Source organism: Lissotriton vulgaris, unplaced genomic scaffold (assembly GCF_964263255.1).
Source record: "Lissotriton vulgaris unplaced genomic scaffold, aLisVul1.2 SCAFFOLD_1808, whole genome shotgun sequence".
NCBI classification, from domain to species: Eukaryota; Metazoa; Chordata; class Amphibia; order Caudata; family Salamandridae; genus Lissotriton; species Lissotriton vulgaris.
In genome coordinates this window covers 142,503-165,050 of record NW_028251592.1, presented here as the reverse complement: position 1 = coordinate 165,050, position 22,548 = coordinate 142,503, and the positions used below count along the sequence as shown (strand labels likewise).

Genomic DNA, 22,548 nt, shown 5'->3' with positions numbered 1-22,548 from the left:
GGATGGCAGAGTGAATAGATCAATGGGTAGCAGAGTGGATGGTTGGTTTTTAGACTGTATGGATGGGCAGATGGATGGCATAATAGATGGATGGCAAATTGGATGGATGGATAGATAGATAAATGGGTAGAATGGGGAAATATTGAATGATGGATGAAAGAATGAATGGATGACAGAATCTAAAGGTGAAATAGTGGATGCCAGTAGGTGAATGGAAGGGTGAAAGAATGAATAGATAGATGCATGGATGGAAGAGATAATGAAGCTGTTCTATTGCTATAGATTGGCTTATGTTTTTAAATACTGTCGTTGTTTGGTAGAGTGTGGGTGTAAAGTGTGACCTATGTGGGAGTTGTTTTGGTGTTGTGCTTGATGTCTAGCGGGTGATTTTACTGCTGTGGTATTGTAGCAGCAGTTCAGGATGGAGAGGTGTAAGAGGAGGAAGGGAAGGAAGGGATACATTTACTTATGCATTTAGCTACCATTTTAGTGCTGGTGGGCCTTCATCAACTGAGACTTGACCGTCGAGGTTTGCTCTAGGCTTACGCCGCAGTTTCACACCCTTTCTTATGCAGTGGAGTAGACACTGGCGTTGTAACTTAAACCCTGCCAATCCACCCCTGCTGCTCGCCGTAATTTTTCCCCAGATCCACCCTCCCCGCCGCTACCTGCCATGGCCGGCAATCTGGGGGATAGCCCCGGGCGGCAGAAGCTCTAGCTACGCCCCTGAGACTGTTATCAATCATTGTTTTCAGATGTGTTACTTCAGCACCCCCAGAGTGCATCATGATGATAAACTGAAACCAAGGACAGGGGCACTTAGTCCGTGGTGAACTCATATTGTAAACAATAACTTATTTAAACTTGTTTTTGTGAGTTATGCAAGCTTGCTCCCTCCTTACCCACAATGCTTTTAAGATTATTACTAATCTGCTGGAAAACTCTTTGAAACTCTCCAGGGGTTGGGCCAACTCCTCATGGGTGACCTTGTATTATTACTGTGTCTTGTTCTCCTGATAGATATCTGCTTAGTCTCGGTACTGAGGTTGTCAGTATGAAGGATTAGAGAAAAGACACTTCAATGCAGATGCGTCTGTTCTAAATCCTTTTATTTTGTCCTTGGTGTTTGCAGAACACGTGTTTCACCCTTTACAATGCCTTTGAGAGGGGGGGGGGGGGGTTCTAAAGGTTCTTTCAGAGTTCTGTAGGACCTACTATGTCCTAATTATTCAGATATATTAATTATTCAGTAATATTAAGTTATATAACGTGTGTGCACCGCAAGCAGTAATAAGTCAAAGGGGCGATCATGTTTTTAGTTTTGACCTTATATATATATTTTTTTTAGTGTTAGCTGCTTTGCCAGATTATTATTTTTCACTCAAAAATACATAATATACATAGACGGGGCTTTTGGTCAACAGGCTTCGTCCATTGGCCTGTTTTGCTTTCACCCACCGCAGCATGGGGCAGTGGTTGAGCCCACTAACTATTGGCTCCCTACACTTTGAGAGACTGCACAAAGCCTGTGCACGTTGTTCTCATCTGCCTAAAAACAGTTCATTTGACTTAAGTGACAACGCTGGTTCAAAGTGTGCTTTTTTGTTTTTGTTGATTTTTTTTTTTAAACATTAAATACTGAACATGTATTTTGCTTCCACTTCAACTGCCTAGTTGGTTGGGGGTTTATATTCTATCTGCTTTTTAAGTTGCTGCAAACAAGTGTTTAAATATATTGTAGCTGTCTGTGATTTGAGTGCTTGGTGACTTTGCTATTCCTGTCTCGGCCCCAAATAATAATAAAAAAGATTAGGTCGCTGTATTGTTTCTTTGGTTTTTATTTGTGTGGCATATACTTGCAATAAAAAAATTAAAAGAACTGACAGCACAAGGCCACACTTATTGGCTTTGATAGTGCTTGTTTTTGTTGGCAGAGGTTAAGATGCCACAGAGGCTTACATCATGGGCTAGATCTACAGGCTCATTCACACATGCACTGAAGCACCTCCCTTGTGAAATGAAGTTGGTGACTGTTAGTCCCTGCTCTGGAGCTGTCGTGTGACACAGCACATCCGCCTGAACTGCCACCAGCATCCTTGATTACGCAGACTCACTAGTGTGTCTCAGAATGTGAGCACTATTGTGAATGTCAATGCAGGTTGGACCAGGGATGTCTTTAAACAGCTCCACTCATATCACTATTGCACTATTGCATGTCGTAGTGCACACATGCACTTCTAGTGTGCTTTTGTAATGCACAGCCCAACAAGCCACCTTCCAAAAGGTACTGATGCAAATATGTCTCGTATAGCATCTTATTTCTTGACCGTAAGTCAATAGTGTCATATTTCTTTATACCTGTGATCTGGTAAAGCAATTCTTCATCAAAGGCATACCTAGAATGTTAGAGTACTTTTTTTCTACATCTGAGCGCATTCCCCCCCCCCCCCCCCCCCCGAGGAAAAAAGTGAAATGTGCTAATGTAATATTTTGCATGATTTACACATGCATACTTTCCACTGTATGGAAATTCTACATGAGTAATTTTTATTTGAATTGGAAAATTGCTTCAAATTTAGGACTGTAGTAGATTCCAGTATGGAGCCCGCCATTCATTAGGGATCTAATGCGAGAAGGAAATCTATACCATATGTAGGAGTAAACATAAGGGAGTAGATGTCTGTGTTTTAGTGGCAGACTTTTGTGAAACTGTGAGTTTGTGTATACTGGGACTACAAGATGGCCGAGGACCCAAGGAGAGCACGTCTGCAGAGGTAGAGAAACTACAAGTTTCTGATCAGTGGTAGGATTTGCAGAAGAACCTGGCAAGTCATGTGTCTGTAATGTCCAGGTCAGACTTTGTGGCAAGATCATGTTGTTAAGACCAGTGCTGAATTCCACACAGAGCTGATGCTGAGATTGCAGTGAGGGTGTTGGGCCGAGTTCGGCGGGCCAGTAAGTGTCGTCCCATGGGAAGCTGTTCCGAAAAATCAGCACTTCTGTGTTGTCTGTGTTTAACTTCAGGCAGTCGGTTTTCATCCAGTTGGTGACTTTCGTCATGGCATTATGGAATATGGTTCTAGTGATGGAGGGGTCTTCTGTGAGCGAGAGGATGAGCTGGGTGTCATCTGCATATGTTGAGGCCATGGGTTCTGACAATCTCGGCCAGGAGTGTCAGGGGTTGAACTGGGTCGGTCTGAGGCACGAACCTTGAGGGACGCAGCAGATGATACTTTTGGGCTCAGAGGTGAAGGCCAGTTGCTGGATTTTCAGGGTACATCCTGTGAAGGATGCGATCCATAGCGCTTCATACAACACGTCTGCCATTTCTAAACACTGTATGGGCTTTCAAAAGAAATACATTTCTTTCTTCCGTACAAGCACACTACACTATCCCTATGGCCTTTGAGGCTAGTTCCCATTGATAATACATATATTTCAGGGGAAGTGAACTAGCCCTGCTGTTCCTCCCTCTCCCCTTGATACCTAATAATCTCTAAACACTGCACATAACTGCTGCTTATGTAGTCTACATGCTGCTGAAAATGTGTGAAAAGCGCTGAATGCCCACAAAAGCAGAAATAATTTGCAGGATGTGTGCCTGTTTTGGCCTTAGTATCCTTTTGTACAGACCACTATATAAACAATGTAACGAGCATCGGGAATGGGTGGGAGTGCTTCTGCCAGTGCCACCTGGCCAGAACCTGATCAGAACGCATACCTAGAACATCTCGTCTGTGGTGGAAAGCCTGAAATGGCCTACTGGGACACTTCGAGTCAGCCAATAGTGCTACAAGGTTCAAGTGATGAAGGTATCAATTGTCTTGTGCTGCAGATATTTAGGAAGCCATATTGTGACTGCTATATTGTTTCTGTCACCATCACTTTGTTACTTCCCAAGCTGGTATGACATTGTAGGCAAGTATCAAAAGGAGTGATGGAACACTACAGATGCCCGCTGACCACTGACTGTGCCAACCCACCAAATATTTTTCAGCGAGTTTTGACCCTAGGCACTAGACAGAAGTTAAGGACGTTCGGGATAGGAGTCTGGCTAGAACCGAGGGCTGGTCTACCATGGGTTATCTGCTTGCTCCTTGAGCTGCAATGCAGCCCCCACAGGAGAACGGAAATGCTGCAGAGAGTTAAATTGCCTGGTTAGATTTTACCTGCACAGTGCTTGCGCTATACTTGCGAAATCGCCTATGAATTTGTGACATGGGGGACCCGGACGAGGGCCCCCCGGGTATGCCTATTAACGTCTCTACTCTCTTTGTGCAGCACACAGAGGCCTGGAACACTCCGGATGTCGTCCGACGCCGGCCCGACATGGAGAACAGGCTGCCATACACCTTTAAGGGGCGGACCCGGAATGGCGGCACGCCCTCGCCGAAGAGGTAAAACCCATCCCTGAATCCAACCAGGTGTGCGAGACACCCGGAGGCGGAGTAGGAGACTGGTGGCGAGAGTGGAGAGAAAGCGAAGCGGAGTGGACGGAGGACGAGGATCGGAGAACGGAAGAGGACGTGGATCGGAGAACGGAGGACGAAGAGGAAGAAGAGCGTAGGACGGAGGCGGAGGACGTGGTGGAACATCGGAGGAAAGACGAGGGATACGGACCGGGACCTCGGAGGAGGACGGTGGAAGAACTTCAGGCGGAGCGGAGTTCCGAGAAGGCTTCAGGAGAGAAGGCGGCGCCAGGTTCGAAGGTCGACGCTGAGGGCGACTACAACTTCAAGCCAGGAGGCATTGTGGACCGCGCTTCGCCCAGCCACACTAACACGGAAGTATGGCTCGACCAGGTACGGTCCAGGTTCAGCGGGTGGGCGGGCATTAGACGAGGCAAGCCCCCCTGAATGCACGAGACCCCTACTGCACAACCCCCCCCTTGTTTTTACACGGGGTCACGTCACTGATCAGGGGTACGGGTTTCACGTGTGTTTCCTCACTCCCTTTCACTGCGAGCAAGTGTCGCACCGAACACTTTGACTGAGACAATTTCCTTTCCTTTTTTTCATACCGGCACACCGAGGATATCGAGACGGCGGGGAGAAGGCCTACAACTCCCAGGAGGCAGTGGGACCGACGGCCCGGAGGGGGAAGAACCACCACGGAAGACTCAGAACCACCCCTACCGTTCTACCGCGTGCCTGTACAGAAACGCAGACTTATTAAGATAATAAAACCCGCACTACCCCGACAACCTGTGTCAGTGAATCTGTTTGAGACACCACCCGAAACCCCACAGAATTAAAAAAATAAATCTTAAAACTGTCTTGGAGCCCACTCATTGGCGGGCTCCCATGTCACTCTAGTTTCCTTGCTTTTCATTGGTCAGAGCCTCCTCCTCACCTCAGCTTTCTCCTGGGGCTTCCCCATTGTTCCTGCCGTGAAGCATGGAGCAAGCACAGCTTTGTGTCTGCAGTCAGTGTCCTTTAACTTGCTGCAGGCTCCTGCAAGTAATTACAGAAAAAATCGATTTGCATGTGTCTACAGTCCCTCTTCTTCAACACTCCCGCTCTCTGTTGTGTTTTTTGCTGTGCAACATATAAAAAACACTTTGACAAAGTCGATAGATTTGACATAGGCGAAACCTGTTGGCTTTGCCAATGCTTGTTTTTCCTGGCACGATATCGTGTTTGAGGCACCGCGGTACATAATTCTAAGTTCCCTCCAGACTTTACAAATGTTTGGTTAATAAGCGGAACGAGCCCCCTGTCAGGCCGCGTAAAGATTGACTCAAAGTGTTTTAAAGATCCCAATATGGAAATCAAGTAAGCCTTTTCAGACTTTTAATATTGCGAAATATCGTCACGTAATGCATGGAAGTAACGTAAATATCTTGACGGTGATTGCAGGGATTGTAATGCGGCTGAACAGGAACCTGAGCAGCAGCTCTCCCGCCGACTATAGTAGCATCATCCCGTGTGAGAGGTTACATTCCAGAATAGGGCTGGAATGTGCAGATTAATGTAAGTTTATTTCAGGTTCAAACAAGCACGTGATTTCAGCTGCGCGCTTTCTTTATAAGAACACATACGAGCGGCCTCCGAGTTTCTTTCCCACAGTAGGAATACAGACTGTGAATGAATGATGGCAGTGACCCACTGCAAGCAAAGAACATGTCCCGGTTAAATCGTGAACTGACGTCTCTCAAGCTCTGGAGTGAGGGGTGACCCATTGGATACAACTGTGAGTAGGCAATGTAAAGCTTTACGTTCCTTCCCGTCCTTGGTTTACAGGAACATTCACAAGAAGTTCGATTTCTGAAAACGACGGTTGCATCCGACTGAGGTACTAGACAGTTTGATACTGTATAGATGTATTGCGGGGTTTAGTCTTACTACGGGGTTTAGTCTTACTACGATACATCTGAATGCCCATATGTGTTTGAATATCGAGGCAGTACTAGGAAGCCCCGAAACACAATTTTACAATAGTGCTATGTAATTCTAATCAGAGAAAATTTGAATTAGGACCGTGCTTCCTTGAGTAGCACAAAAATTTCAGTTTTACAATGGCAACCGCAAACGATTACCTCATGAATGGGTTTATCCTTTCTTTGTAAAGATATGTATGAGTATATTACCTACCAGTAGGTAGTTATAGTTCGGGTCATGTTTCCATAGAAAAAGCGTTTATTTACTTGGCTATAACTTTTCCACACCTTTGACGAATCCTCCCGAAATTTAAAAAAAATATGTGATTGTCACTCCGGGCCCCTCAACTCTGGAACTCTTTGCCCCTGACTCTTCGTAGCACTTCTAATCTGCTGGCTTTTAGGAAGGGCCTGAAAACCTGGCTCTTTGCCGCTTAGATTTCTGCCCTACTGATCTGTTTTTAGCTGTTTGTTGTGTTTAGCGTTTTCAGCTTGTCAATAAAGCGCCGGGACACTCTTTTGAGTAGCCGAGCGCTATAAAAGACACAAAATAACATAACAAAATAACATAACATAACTTCAGTTGCTGTCTAGAAAGTTTTGGTGTGATTGGTGAAGTGGGGACCGAGAAAAAGGGGCCAGTGTCCCAAAGCGCGTTATCCCCATGTTAATTCCCATTGGGATTTTGAACATGACTACAGCCTGAACTGTTGGATGGAATTGCACCAAATTTGGCAGAAAGCTAGCTCTTGGTCTATAAAGCAAGATTTTTGTGACAGTGTAAATCCGTTTAGTAGTTTTAGAAATATTAACTGAAAACCAAATTTGTATATCTAGAGGACTGAATCCTCTGCGGTTCCGACAGTCCTGTGCTGATATCTGATTGGCTGCCAACATTTCAACCAGGAAGTGTTGGCAGCCATCTTGGGACTCCGCTTAAGCAGAGTCTCGAAAAAAATAGAAAAGGAGGTCGAGTAGAAATACTCTAAGCCCCTAGGCCTGGACCCCAACGGTGCATAAAAGCACTTTTTATTTAGATTTTTCAGCGGAAATCGCAGGTGATCTGCAAATCCTGCAAAATATCTAAAGAAAAAGAAGCATAGGCTCAAGTGCTTGTTTTAACAATAGCCCCCGAGTAGGCCAGGTCCTGGGGACATGTAAAAAAAAAAAAGAGGGAGGCACACTGGGCCTCCCTCCTAAGGTTCTTTGGCCTCAGGTACCATTACCTTCCTGAGGCTTTATTCTTATAGAAGGAGGGGGGCCACATGGACCCCTCTCCCCCACCTTGTTTTTCGAGAAGCCATGGGGACCACCAATTCCATAGGGCAATAAAAGAACATAAAGGTGGGCAACCGGGACCTCCCGGGGGCCACCACCTCCCCGGGGCTTATCAAATATATATAAATTATGGAGGGGAGAATGCGGACCACCTTCCGGGTCATTTACTTACCAAAGGACCACCAACTCCCCAGGGCAGACCTGTGAAAGGAGGGGGGACACGCCCCCTTCCTAGAGCCATTAATGGCCCTGGGAACTGCTATCCCCCCGGGCCGCCTCCTGCTATGTCAAGGGATCCCTACCCCCAGGACATTGCTGTTTGCTCTGACTTGGCAGAAGCTGTGGCAACCAAGTCAGTGCTAAGAGTAACCCCACGTTGAAACCGCGCCTGCTTGCCTGGAGCAAAGTTTTCGTCTGTTTCCCTGCCCACAGTCAAGCAGACCGGGTAAAAGATAAAACAATTTCTGTCACAGAGAGGGAGCTGTAGGTTTTACAGTTCCCTGGGTATCAGAGCAATGCCAGCTCCCGCTGGAGGTGCTGACTGGGTGCCCTGGGTGAGTTCAAGGGCACACAGCCTTTGAAGGCCACGCCCCGGGTGAAGGGGGTCCCTAGGGCTGAAATTGGCCCGGGGGGGGGGGGGGTGCAGCTTCCCCACCCACCTTAGTAGTATGCAAGGTCTTCCTGCATTTTGCCAGGATTTTGAACAGCTTACCAAAAGATCCCCCCCATCATGTTTCCCACCGATTTTGATGACCAGTTCTTCATGCTGAGGAATAAGGACATATCCACCAAACAAAGAAGCACTAAGAGGAAGTACCCTTGTTTGGTGGAGATTTACCTCTTTTTAGTCTTCTCTATAGGGAGATACACGTTATCACAGATTTCTGGCATAAGACACAGAAGAAACAATCACATTGCTGAAAAGCACACAAGGTCACTGGAGACATTTTCTCGTGATCCATTACACAGATCCAGTGTAGAATATGCATTGGACATTTAGCCAATGAGGAAGCAGTTACTAATTATCCAAAAGAAAGAACTTAACTTGAGAGGATATTTTGTGCAAAACCGTGGACTCTTGTTAGATAAAGGGGCAGGTGTGGTTCCATTGTGGAGCAGTCACTGACACTGCTACTGACACACAGACACCTAGACACCCACTCACACCCCCACTGATAGACACACTCAGACACTAATACACCCACTCACAGACCCGTACAGCCATTCACACACCCACTCACTGACCTAAACAGCACTCACACTCTCAATGGTTACAGTTAGGAAATACAATTTAAAACAAACCCTTTGAAATTCACAAAAAAAAACCAAAGGCTACAGGAACGTTATAGTTCGAAATCAACATTAAATAAACCTTTGAAATTCACTGAAAAAAACAAAGGTTACAGGGACGTCATAGTCGAGAAATACAATTTCAAAAACGTAGAAATTTGCAGAAAAAACTGTAGGTTACAGGGACGTTGTAATTTGGCTAAGATTTCACTTGTACAAAACCATAGAAATTCAAAAGTTGTAGTTATGTGAGCTAATTACAACGTGCGCCTCTACAATGCACTGCTTATAAACTCACATGTTACATCACTCATGACATCATCCTCAGAACCACTCACACACCCATACAGCCTCTCATACTTAGTCACACCCACAGAACCATTTACATACCTATTCACATATCCATACAACTTGTCACCAACCCACTCGCTCATTCATGCATTCCCTCAGATACCCACCCACCCAATCACTCACTCATCAAGCCACTCACACAGCCACTCATTCACACAGCTACTCGTATAACCACATATTCAATCATACAGTCACTCAGACAGACAGCATCTCAAGTGACCTATTGACCCACCCATACAACTACTCAAAAAACCCACTCACAACCACTTATATGCCCATTCATTCATTCATCCCTACAGGCACTCAGACGACCACTCATTCAACCATACAGACACTCCCACAGATTTTCTCCAATACAGCCACTCAGTTAACCAAACACCCTCTCAAACAGCCACTAACTCAGCCTGTGTCCAGCCAATGGGTGTAAGTGTTTACAGCATGCATGTGCTCCAAATCCGCAATAGCTGTGTAGAGGTAATGAACATGTTATAAATGTTTGCATTCAAGAGTAACTCTGTGTACAGCTGACAGATGACTTGTATTCATTATACTTCACACAACTTTTTGGTTCTACAGAATTTATTTTCCAACAGGAGAAAGATTCTACGTAGAAAATAATAACTTTTATAAGGTGCCTTGAGTTATTGGAGAGAATCGTGTCAGATTCATCATTTATACTGCATATTAAAGAGTGTGTGCACCAGGTACTAACCTATGTACCCGAATATGTTTTGCTTCAGAAGAAGGGCTGTCTGTTAAGTTTTCACCACAGTATGAAGGGTACAGGTAGTACGATTTTTTAGCACCTTCAGACCTTGGTTATTTTTAGCAAACAGTGTTGTGTTTGACTGCTGCTTAGAATGCTCTGTCCTTAGTAGATTCTTTTCAATACTCTGTGGTGTATTTCTCATGAGAGTTTCACTGTTTGCATACTGTGTCGTATAGAGAGACCTCTCTTTATAGAGTGAACCGTGTTTACATTACTCAGTCCTCTACTGATATCAAATTCATTTCTTAATGTAGGTTCTGAGGTTATTGGGGGTTTCATTCAGAAAAAAGCTGTCTGTAGTAGGACATTTGTTTTGGAATTGGCATTCACTATTTTGGCTTTCTCTGAACAGTTGCATACAGATTGTACACCGTACTCTGAGGGTTTACTATATATCTGTAGTTGATTGTGAATATGAACTATAGTGTGTGTTATTTCATAGCAATTTATACAGCTATATGCAGGAAGGCTAGCTTGGATGATGTCATCAGTGATGTCATAAAGGATGTCCTAGAACATGTTATGTGTATTGTCATATGTGAGGCGCAAGTTATAGTAAGTGCTACCATCTAAAATTCCTGAATTTCTGTGGGTTTTTTTGTTAGTTAAAAACGTTAACGTTATCACTGGGAAATTCAGCCAACTATAACCTTTGTTTTTCAGTGAGTTTTTTTTTAATTCAAACTCCTATTTTTATTACACCTAACTTTAACATTACTTTTACCGTTGCATTTTTCAGTGAATTTCTAGGATTTAAAAAAAATCCAAATATATATTTTAAAAAACATAGACACTAACTACTTCAACACTGTTTGCGCTGAGATTGTACAACTTCTTAGTTTTTGTAACTCACATATACAGAAATATTCCTAGAATAGTTTGGGGGATGGCCTGGTGTCTATGGAGTGAGACGTACATTGCCAGAGCTCCTGCACGGGAGCCCCATCCAGTTAAATCCAGCAGACACAAGGGGCTTGGAAAGCAAGCAATTACAGATCTGTGCCTCCCCTCCCCTCCCTATAGTGCTAGCTTAGCGTGGTGTGCACATCGGAGCGCCATTAGTGACTTGGAGAACAGTTGTCGGTCTCTCCATATTTTGGATGCAACCCATGTGTAGCGGTTTGAACAGGCCTAGTGGACAAGCCTCCTGCAGTGTCTACCATTGCAGCCACCCACGGGTTTTGGGGTAAAGCAGACCTTAACTACGGCCCCAGCAGGATGAAAACTTAGGCCTTGAAGGGCTGCTGTTGCTGACGATGCGACCCCCTGGGAGCGCAGCGCTGTGGGCGGCAGCAGCAACTGGCCCTGCCTAAAGTGGCCCCATAGTGGCCAGAGAGCTGACTTCAAACAGTACACCTGTCCTACAGGCAGAGGTAGCACCCCCCTCGCCCCCGCCAGAAGCGGAGGATAACTGCTAAGCTTCCTGGATCTGCAGGCCAGCAGTGCCAGGATCTACAGGTGCAAGGTTAGTGACTAAATTGAATAATCCCCATTGCCCACTGCTTCACCCTCGAGTAGTGCTGAGGAGAGCGCCCCTGATGGCAATGTGCCTGGTCCGGGATACCTCGCAGGGGTACCCCCTGTAGCACCGGAATTACCTTCCCGACTCATCCTGACACCTTTAGTGGCTCCCACGTGGAGCTGCGCTCCCAGTGGTTCCTGAGGTGCTGCATGCTCTGTGGTCCGCCAAACAATGATATTCCTAAATGCAGACACAGCCCTTCTTCATCGCCCTTCTTTCGTTGCCTGTCATTGGGATCACCAAGTGCCATATACCAGATGCTGGATATCGACCCCGGATTGCTCCCCACTAGTTGTTGCAATTGGCTCTTGCTGGGGTACTTGGCTACCCCAGCAAGAGCCAATTGCAACAACTAGTGTGTCTTTTAGGAAATAGTATAACATGTTTCTATTTGCTCTTTGGAATGTAGTAACTTTTTTCATGTAAAGAAATTTTGATCATTGAATTGACCTAATATATTGCAAAATTGTTGCACTGCAATTTATATTGTTTGTTGGATGTAATATTGATGTTTATTGTTTGATATTTTCGTGATATGCTTTGTGTCAATTGTCCATTTGATAGGTTTTTTAGTAATTGCTTGTTTTGTGTATTCTCTTTCTGCCATTTGAAATAATTTTTGTATGAAAGAAAATAATGAAAAGGTACAAATAAATATACTGGACCAGATTTAATGCAATAGTTTATTTGGTCCTCAATCTAAAATAACTTGAGAGGGGGGCAATCTTTTGTGTGTTATAACTATATAGGGTCCAGCCCTCCCTCAGCCCCATCAAGGGCCTACCTCCTTTTTGTGTGCTACATGGTCATAAGGCGCATTCCCCTACTAGCATCATACCCAACGGAGTGCCTCCCCTTGATTTCTTCTGCACTGGGACGCAAACTACCAGGCTGCTTAGGGACTAATTGCGCCTGCTGAAGGAGGGCTCTTAACAGGCTTGCACTGCCCGGAGTGATCATACTCCCTGAAGTCACTAAGAAACGCCCTGAAGGGGGTCCCTGGACAGAACACCTTTGAATCTAGCGGGCACTACATCACTACTGAGGCTTACTGTTATATGCAAGCTTCACCGGCCTACTCTCCCATGACCCAGAATGGGTTTGACGTCTTGACTGCAGACTGCCAATGAAGCATTGACCTTACACAGAACATTATCGCACACTGTGAACTCTGGAGGAGCAACAGCTACTGCATTGCACAGTGCAGAACTGTAATCTCAGTGTGGGAATGGAAGAGCTGCCGCAAGCCTATTTAGGATTGACCACAGCACCTTGCATAACACGCACGGGGACAGCTAAGATTTGATTTTGAACTTCAAATTTGGGTTCCTTCCTCTCGACCCAAGTGATTGGGCCCTGAGCACAAACCTGGTTCTGTCACCTGGCTGAGGTCTTTACAGATCTGTGCCATAGACTAGGGAAAAAAGACATTGGGAAAATGACCCAAAAAAAGGATGCATACATTGGGAGCTCAGCCGTGGGTGAGCCCTTAGAGCGACCACAGGACAATTGATCCTCAGTGCCACTCTCGGGCCCTGCTAGCGGACCCACCCTCCATAATATCCTACAAGCCATCACCGTCTCCAGAGAGGTGCTGGAGACGAAGATTGACACCCTGGTGTCAGATATGGGAATCCTGAGGGATGAACACCGTCGCCTGACTGAATGGGTCACAGTGGAGGAGAGGGAACTAGTGGAGATCCCTCGGACCGAGCGATAATGAAAGAGTGACTCACTGTGATGGAGAGCAAGGTCTGCACACTAGAGCTTGGGGCAGAGGATGTCAAGAATAGATTGCAACAAAAAACATATTAGTAATTGGTCTACTAGAACGCGTTGAAGGGGCTAACATGCTGGCCTGTCTAGAACAATGGAAACTTGTTGAATTGGCACCAGAAGGCCTTTCCCTGTTTTATGCCCTGGAGAGGGCACACAGAGTGCTGGCACGACCACCACTGCTGGGAGCGCCACTGTGACCTGTGGTGGCCAGATTGCTGTTCTACAAAGACTTCGATCATATCCTGGGATGAGCCAGGAAAAGAGGGACCGTCTGAAAAAATAGCAACGTTATGATCTTCCCAGATTTCACATAAGACATGCAGAAACAAAGCTCCACGTTCCTAGATGCTAAGAAATGCCTCCGCCAAATGGGCCTGTCCTATGCCATGCTGCTCCCGGCCCGACCCCTTGTTATGACATGGACGGAATACAGTTTTTCGGGACCCCGCAAGAAGTGTGGGAATGGACTGACCTGCACCCACAGTTGAACCCTGGTTCAAGGTCGCCGTGTAGGAAACAAAAAAGGAACAGATTGCACTGCCGAACACAAGGTAACAGCCCCCCGATGGCAGAAGCTCAACAAGGATAGCAGAGGGCAGTGGAGGTGGTCGTGACCATGAGCTTTAGTGTAATGAGCCCTGCATTCTCAGTGGGAGATGCTGACAATCGAGAATTGGACTCTGACCACAGACCTAGCTCTTCCGGGGACTCTGACATTGAAATGCCTAAGGTGACTTCTTGCACTTTTGGCAAAATATTGTAAAGCTGACGTACTGTTGTAAGATCTGAACTTGCTGATTGGAATATCGCATATCATGGTAACCGGGAGGTGAATGGGGGTGATATCCTACCTCCGGTGCCTAGGGCTCCCTTCCCTCTTTGCTTATCTCTGGGTGGTGTGGGACCTGCCGGCTTCCTCGGAGATAGCAACACCTCCCTGATTGTTTGTTTGTTATGTAGGTGGGTTTTCCCACGAGTGATTGTGGCGTGACTGAGAGTTTGGATGGGTAGTCGTTGCCTGCTTGTCCCTAGGAATGGGAGTTGGGATGCCTCTTTGTTCCATTTGTGGGATTTTGAAAGTCTAATCCAGTGAAGAATCTGTTCTGTGTCTTGACAATGGATGGGTGCTATTGAGAGATGGATCGAGTTCAGGTGGTGGGCGAGTCTGCATGCCTATAATGTGGCGCGATGGCAACCCCCATGACATACCTCATTCTATTTTGGAACATTAGGGGGATGCACACAATGTCAAAGTGCTACAAAGTTTTTTCACATCTTAATCAGTGGAGGAATCATATAGTCCTCCTAAAGGAAATGCATCTAACAGCAAAGGAGGGTGCAGCACTACAAAGGAGATGGTGGGGACAGGCCTATTATACTACTTATTCGGCCTATGCGAGGGGGACACTGAAATGAATAAGTTCAGAGGTTTAATTTCAACACACTGGTGACCTATTTGACCCTGCAAGTAGATTTGTGGTAGTGACTGGTCGGCTCGAGGGTCGAGACATAGCAATCATTAATTTATACGCTCTGAGTATTGACCAAGGGGTGTACTTCACCTACCTAACGAGATCCTTGTCCCCTTTCTGCTGGACTCGGTTATCATGGGTGGGGACTTCAACTGCGTGGCAGACCCGGCGCTTGATCGATCCCACCCCCCACTACGAGACTCTCCGTTCACTAGAATAGTCCGCACCTTCTCGGATTGGCAAGTGAAATGGGAACTCATTGACTTCCGGCACCAGACACACCCATTAGATAGGGACTACTCTTTTTTTGGGGGGGAGGGGGCTCCATGACCTACACATGCGCCTGGGATGGGACCTCTGCACCCTGGACTTTCACGTCTTGGTACATGACATTGATTATCTCACAAGAATCATCTCAGACCACAATCCGGTCCTCCTCCATTTTTTGGCGAGAACGAATATGGTCCTCCATAAATTGAAGCCGGCAATATTTCAAGGTCAATGCTGGTACAGCCTCTTCTCCTCAGATAGAGTGTGATGCACTTAAGCAGTAGTTTTGGTGAAGTGCATAGCAGACTCGATAGGAGTAAGGCACACATTATTAAACGAAGCCAGGCTGGTAGAGGAAGACCCCAGAGATGCAGAATGGTGCAGACCGGGTCCCCTTGAATTACAACAAGCACTTCTTAAAGCATAGGAGTTGCTAGTGCGACATATCGATAAGCTAAGATGTTTTGATTACAGTGAGTATATGATACTGGCACATGCAGAAAGGGATTGCACTGGCTCACTCCTGTTCTGGCTTGCTAACCTAGCGAAAAGGGGTTCATTTAAAGTGAAGCTTGAAACTGCTCAGGGAACGAGGCTTTTATAAGCAAGCAGAAATGAACCAATAATTCTGTACCTGCTACTCTGAGCTATAGGTGTGCTCATCCAACCATGGGGACAATGCCATAGGAGAATTCTTAGCGCCATTACCCTTCCCAACCCTTACGGGTGAGGGCATGGGAAGATCTTATCTTACATGAGGCCCGAGTGGCTATAAAAGCCCTAGTTCGGGGCAAAACACCTGGAGATGTGGTCCCAGTGGAGTTATGCGCCACAAATGTGAATGAATTGGCGCCTCGGCTGGTAGACTTAAACAAAGCGGCAAAAGACTGAAGCCACCTGCCTTCATCCACTAGAGAAGCGTTGAAGGTACCACCATTAAAGCCAGGGAGGCTTGCACAGGGATGTGCAATTCCAATAGCCAGACGCCCATGGCATATTGTTTTGGGTCAAGGGCAACTGGTTTTCATGTGTATTTTGTCCTTGGGACTAGAAGGCAGCACAAACCCTTTGGCTGCCTATTTGCAATACCACATTATGGATCAGGGAAGGGCACTGTCTGCAGTTAAGGTAATGTTTTTTGCCCAAATGTTAATGCTGTTCAAACTTATATTCATGGCCAAATAATTGAAAGCCTTTCTTATTTGATTGAACGCTCCAAGTAAATGTTATAAGCTCCGACTGCACTACTGACAGTGGTTCCACTACAAATATCTGAGAGAGAGAGAAAGAGAGAGAGAGAGAGAGAAAGAGAGAGAGAGAGAGAGAGAGAGAGCAAGAGAGAGAGAGCAAGAGAGAGAGCGAATGAGAGAGAGCGAATGAGAGAGAGCGAATTAAAGAGAGCGAATGAGAGATGGAGAATGAGTGAGCGAATGAGAGAGAATGAGAGCGAGAGCGAATGAGAGCAAGAGCGAGAGCGAATGAGAGCGAGAGCGAATGAGAGCGAGAGCGAATGAGTGAGCGAATGAGAGCGAGAGCGAATGAGAGCGAGAGAGAAAATGAGAGCGAGAGAGAAAATGAGAGAGAGAGATAATGGAACATTAGGGGAATGCACACAATGTCCAAGTGCTACAAAGTATTTTCACATCTTAATCAGTGGGGGATTCATATAGTCCTCCTAAAGGAAATGCATCTAACAGCAAAGGAGGGGACAGCACTACAAAGGAGATGGTGGGGACAGGCCTATTATACTACTTATTCGGCCTATGCGAGGGGGACACTGATATGAATAAGTTCAGAAGTTTAATTTCAACACACTGGTGTATAATACCTAATAAAATCTGAAGTGCTGAAGGTAAACGCTATGGTGCAAAAAACAAAACTAGAGCGATCGAAGATAAAGAAATGTCATAATACTAAAAGACTACAACCACCTAAAATGGCCGCTCGAAGTGGTTTACTAGCGCAGCTGGTTTGAGCTCTAGATGTTGCTGGCAATCACGAGGATTCAGGTGCTGTGCCCGACTTGTGGCGCACTTCACCTAAGCAATGAGGAGAGAAGGTCGAGTAAGGTACGCGTCGCAAAGTTAGTTGAGGGAAAAATATATATATATTCACTGAAAAAAACCATAGGTTTCACACCAGTTATAGTTAGCTGGAAATTTTACTGACATAAAACTATTGAAATTCCCACGTTATAGTTAGTTAGACTCACTATAACTTGCGCGCCTGCAATGCACTGCTGATGACGTCACATATTACATAATTCATGACATGGTCAGTGACATCACTCATGACATCACTGATGACACCATCCTTGTGACAGACTGACAGACCTCCTTTCAGTGTAATGTAACCCTTGAAACACATATTCAAAAACAGAAACTAACATTTTCCAAAAAATTGAGATACCCATACCAGTTACAACAACCAATTCAGTAATTCCACCATCTATATACACATCCTCTCATTCAGCAACAGTTCTATATAGTCACTCATACATATACTCACTCATCATATGTAGTTATACACATATACATCCTGTTACACACCGACAGTCATCCAAAAGTTACTCACACATACAAATAAACTATTGAACATCCATTTATTTGCATATACAGCTATACACACACTAGTACATTACTTCTAAGGAAACTTACACATACTTACTCTCTTAAACAATCACTTATAGAAACACATACTTATTTAAACAGGAACTATTTCAATCTCTCACTCTCAAATATTCTCACTTATATACATCAATAATCACATATACTAGATTAAAACATATGTAGTTACTCATAAAAACACTAGTGAGGCAGGCATTCACTCACTAACACACACATATTCACACTCATCCACCCATACAGTCCTGCACATACGCTGTCTTAAAAACTCATACAAACAGTGAGTCCGTCACCAACCCATGCAGCCACTTATACACAAAGTGAAACACTGATACATATATTTAAAATATTTAAAAATTACTCGCTAATATATGTATTCACTAAGATACATTTTATAAGCCAGTTAACCAATCAATATTTTATTAAAAATAAACATCCATTTACACACTTATTTAAACATTTATTCGTCCATCGATCTTTACAAATACATAAATAAAACATATTGATATTTCAGAAAGACACGCATTCACTGGATGGTGTCATCAGTGATGTCATGAGTGATGTCACTGACCATGTCATGAGTGATGTAATATGTGACGTCATCAACAGTGCATTGCAGGCACGCAAGTTATAGTGAGTCCAACTAACTATAACTTGGGAATTTCAATGGTTTTATGTCAGTAAAATTTCCAGCTAACTATAACTGGTGTGAAACCTATGGTTCTTTCTGTGAATTTAATAGGTTTTTTAAATGCTAATTCCTAACTATATATAAGGCCCCAAACCTAAGTTTTTTTCGGTAAATTTCAAAATTTTGTTAATAGCAAATGTCTATAGCTATGAAATGTCATATTTTTGAAAATGAATGAATCCTATATTATATTTGTATTTAAAACATTTTTTTTTATATATATATATATATATATATATATATATATATATATATATATATATATATATATATATATATATATATATATATATATATATATATATATATATATATATTTTTTTTTTTTGCCCTGGAGCGCTTCCCGGGCGCGCCCCGGAAAGCGTAGTTTTTTTAAGCGCCCCAGGGCGCGCTCCGGAGAGCGTCCCGTTAGCGCTATCGCCGCGAACAAAAACATACTTGTGACGTATCGCGTAGCCGCGTCCATGTGATACGCACAGCATAAGCGCACCCGGAAGCACTCGAGCGAATACGATCGCGCAACGTAAACATCTGACGCGCTTACGCGATGCGACCCCGGGCAAGCCTACGGGCGCGCCCAGGGGCACGTCGCGTAAGCGCGTCGGGTCATGTGACCTGAAAAATAACACTTTTTTAATTGGTTCAGGACATTTTTTTTTCCAAATGATAAAAGACCCCACCTTTTTTCCTTATTCTGACTTTGTCCTTTGACTGAGGAAGGCCTGTTTTGAAATCTTTTAGGTATATTTTGTACTTTGAAATGGCTACAGTTGCAGCATCAGCTGGAGCATCTGCACCACCACCACCACCACCAACAACAAGAGGACCACCACAACATCACATTGGTGGTCAAGAAGAAGAGGAGGAGGAGGAGGAAGGGGAGGAGGGGACGAGGAGGAGGTGGCGGGAAGAACACAATACCCCATACCAACCCAAGCCACACATTGTATGGGAGTTTTTTTCCATCCCTGAGGGAAAAAAGAAAGTGAATGCGGCAAAGGTGACTTGCCTTATCTGTGACATGGAACTCTCAAGGGGTAACCCAAATAAAAAATATTCATTTGGGAACAATAACATGATAAGGCACATGCAGCGCAAGCATCCTAACAACTATGCTGCCGCAGAGATGAGAGAACTGGCCAGCAACCCTCCCCAATCTACACCCAGCACCTCCAAACGAAAACAACCCACTCCATCGGGACCAGAGACAAGGGAGACAATCCATTGCATTCAACCACGATTTGGAGAATTTAGGCTTACCTGTATTTTTTGTGGTAAGACCATCTCCTATGGTGAGCAGAGCCTAAAGCTCATCCTCCTTGCTGGTGACAACCACAATTGCCCCAAAAAACCCTAATTTTTTCCTGATTTTTTTTTTTTTGCTCCTGTTGAGCCATTTTCAATTCTCTGTTTTGTTTCTCCCCATAAAAATAACCAAAAAAAATACAAAATAGTTCATAAAAGCCCAAAAAAGTACAAAATGTTCAAAAAACATAAAAAAAAATAAAACAACAAAAAGAAGAAAAAAAACTGTTCATTTTAGAACTACCTCCAATTTCTAAAAAAAGGCTAAATTTTTTTAAAACTCTATCATTCATTTTCCCCATGGCACGCTCCCCGGTACGCGTACCGGGCGCTCCCCCTGCGCAAATCAAATTTTTTTTTTTTTCACCCGCGGGCCCTTTTACAGCCCCCACATCAAACCTAGAGGGTCAAGGGGGGTCTACTCTGTCCCCTTATGGTCATTTCCCCCTTTGTTTTTCCCACCTCTTGTGTCTTGATCCTACCGAGACACAAGATGGCGGCCGCTCCGGAATGTTTCGAATGTTTACAGACACCCGAGAGCCAATCAGCTTTCCGTGCGCACCTCGCGTGGCGCGCCCGGAGTGCTCCCCAATGCGTGTACCGGGGCGCTGCCATAGATATATATATTTTTTTTAACCTAAATTACTCATAATCCACTGGAGCACATATCTTGAGACATAGCAAAGGCACATTGGGCTACTAGTCCCTACAATTTTGCCAAGTTTGGTTGAAATCCATTCGGGCTAAAAGTGAGGTCGACCGCCCTATGGAAATTAACATGGGGAAAACATGTTTTGGGACCCCCCTTTTATCTCGGCCCCCGCTTGACGAATCTCCCCCCCCCCCCCCCCCCCCCCCCCAAACTTTCATGGAAGGACCGGAGCGCCGCAAGGCAAATTTGAGGAAATTTTCAGGCAGATTCCTCAACCGGCGCCAAAGTTATTCACAATAGAATGTTGAGATTTTGCATTGAAAATAATCCTAACTAGAACTACCCACTGGCGACCGCCAGTAGGATATATATATATATATATATATATATATAACTCATGAACTATTGAATATTTGATTTAGATCACAAAATAGAGCTTTTTCGTCTTAGTAAAATGTCTGCCTATTGGTACAAGGACATGACTGTCTTCAGTGTACCATGTAGAGGTTAATAGATATTGTCACAAGACCCACTTGTATGGTTGATATGCCACCAATCAGCCTGTGCAGCTCTGAGCCAGCGCTTACTTCTAGATGTGGTACTGGATTGGTTGAGCTTGCTGTTTCAAGGATGGGGAGAGCTTAGGGGAAAGGAGGTAAAGATCAATAGGTTCAGAGGTGCATGTAGGAGATCGGCACCTTCTTGCACCACATGAGTGGTTTGCAGAGGTATTGATTTTATTTCCTGTCTTGGCACTGCTTCACTTTTGGGTTCATGTACCAGAGGGAGTTCATAGCTATTGAGAGTATTGCCGGAGGCAGGCAGCCTCGAGATGTGGTAGTTGAGAGTTCCAGGCTTGTTGTGCTGTGCTCACCTCTCAAGAGTCTGTGATGTTGTTTGGGCTGACACTTAGTGGTTTGTTGCTTTGACTGAAGTGTCTTTGTTTGAGCTGAGCTATTTCAAGGAGAGAAGAGGGACAGGAGTGTGGTTGAGGTAACCGTGGTGAGTTCAAGGATTTACATGTTGCTCTGATGACACCTTCAGGGTTGTTGTCCTTTCGACCATGGGTGTTTACAAAAGTCTTGGCCATGTTTGGATGACACCACCCCCTGGATTCCTCCTCCCCCCCCCCCCCCAGCCCCCACCCCCCAAGCTCCACTCACCATCTAAATTTTACGCGAAGACAATACACAATGCATTGGATCTTTATCTTTCTTATACTGGGGCTGATTCACAAACTGCACTTTATAGTACTTTTTTGTAGTACTAAAAAATATACTACAAATTGCTATTCTTAAAGTACATGCTGAGTTTTATGTCTTCCATGCAGCGGCCGCAATAAGTAGGGGAGGGGGAGGGACGAGCAGCAGGGAGTAGGGAGCGGGCGGTAGGGGCAGGGTTGGCGCTCTACAGATGCGGGAAAACGGGCAGGGACTAAGAGGCACGATCAGAAGACAGGCTGCAAGAAGAGGCAGAAGCACAAAATGCAAAATATACACTATACAACGCCTCAATGAAATAAACAGCGCAGAAGTCACAAGTGTAACAGTGAGGCAGGTGATCTTGGGGGGGAGGGTGTGTGTGTGTGTGTGTGTGTGTGTGTGTGTGTGTGTATACGTTCGTACGTACGTCCAGCTGGCAGGGACCTGGGAGCATTCTTCGGCAACACGCATTTTCAGAGCTCGGCATTTACATGTCCAGGTCCTGCCCATATGTGGTCATTGCTATATAATTAGCCTAATAGTGTTCCCATATGTCTCTGGTTTAAGCCTCAATTTAGTTGAAAAGTGAATAAAGCAGTTCTAGTCTTCTCAAATTGATTAGTCTAATGTTAATTCTGTCCCATGCACCATCAGAATCCAATTGAACTCCCAAGTATGAGAAGGAGCCTGTGTTTTAATTCAGTATTTTTAAACTTAGATGACAGGAGGAGAACCAATGAGACCCGCAATTCATGATGTCGCATTTATCCAAATTTACTCTCTGGTCCAGTTCGCTCTGAAAATCTGCGAAGGTGTTCAGAAGTAGTTGGAGCGCCTTTGGATTGCAGGTCGTAAGTATTGCATTATCCACTACAGGAGGGCCAGCACTGGATAATGACTTATTTGAGCATGTTCCTGCACCTCTCAAGCAACACCTTCCCCAGATTGGGTATGTACAGTCTGA

General features: G+C 44.9%; 1 protein-coding gene across 1 annotated transcript in view; it reads left to right on the top strand.

Annotated features, from left to right (window-relative positions):
• The first annotated feature begins 6,066 nt into the window (after positions 1-6,066).
• Positions 6,067-22,548, top strand: part of LOC147662833 (interferon regulatory factor 6-like) — a 79,984-nt gene continuing 63,502 nt past the window's right edge. Inside the window, exon 1 of the mRNA XM_086950875.1 lies at positions 6,067-6,192. The gene's annotated coding sequence lies outside the window, so the exon portion shown is untranslated. The remainder of the gene's footprint in view (positions 6,193-22,548) is intronic.